Consider the following 591-nt stretch of genomic DNA (forward strand, 5'->3'; position numbering starts at 1 on the left):
ATAATCATTTCATGACTCTAGACACTTCTTTGTGAAGACAGTGGCATAATACAGTGAAATAATATGTTCTTTAGCCATTTAAATATAGTTGTTATGTGTGTGGGTAAAATTTACGGGGAGGTCTCTGGGTTCGGGCTCTATCCCGAGCTCGGAGCCCTCCCTCTGGACAGCACGCCAAATATGCTACACTCTTAAGAAAAATGGTTCTAAACAGTACCAGACAAGGGTTCGTCGGCTTGTAACAATCTTACCTCTGTTCCACAACAGTTTTCCAGCATCCCGCCTCCACTTCAACACCTCACTCTTAATCTAATTTCATCCCATTCTTGGGATGGGGGGGGACTTCTCTGGGTTCGGGCTCTATCCCGAGCTCGGAGCCCTCCCTCTGGACAGCACGCCAAATATGCTACTAATTGCTCAATCATATTATATGTTAGTGCGAACTCGTGAATTGCAACATAAAGAACTGCAAGTTGAGTAGCAGGTGATAATGCTGATGAAATAATGTTTTGTAAGTACAGTATATACAGTGGGTACGGAAAGTATTCAGACCCCCTTAAATTTTTCACTCTTTGTTATATTGCAGCCATT

The sequence above is a fragment of the Sinocyclocheilus anshuiensis genome, unplaced genomic scaffold (assembly GCF_001515605.1).
Source record: "Sinocyclocheilus anshuiensis isolate Anshui unplaced genomic scaffold, SAMN03320099.WGS_v1.1 scaffold215, whole genome shotgun sequence".
NCBI classification, from domain to species: Eukaryota; Metazoa; Chordata; class Actinopteri; order Cypriniformes; family Cyprinidae; genus Sinocyclocheilus; species Sinocyclocheilus anshuiensis.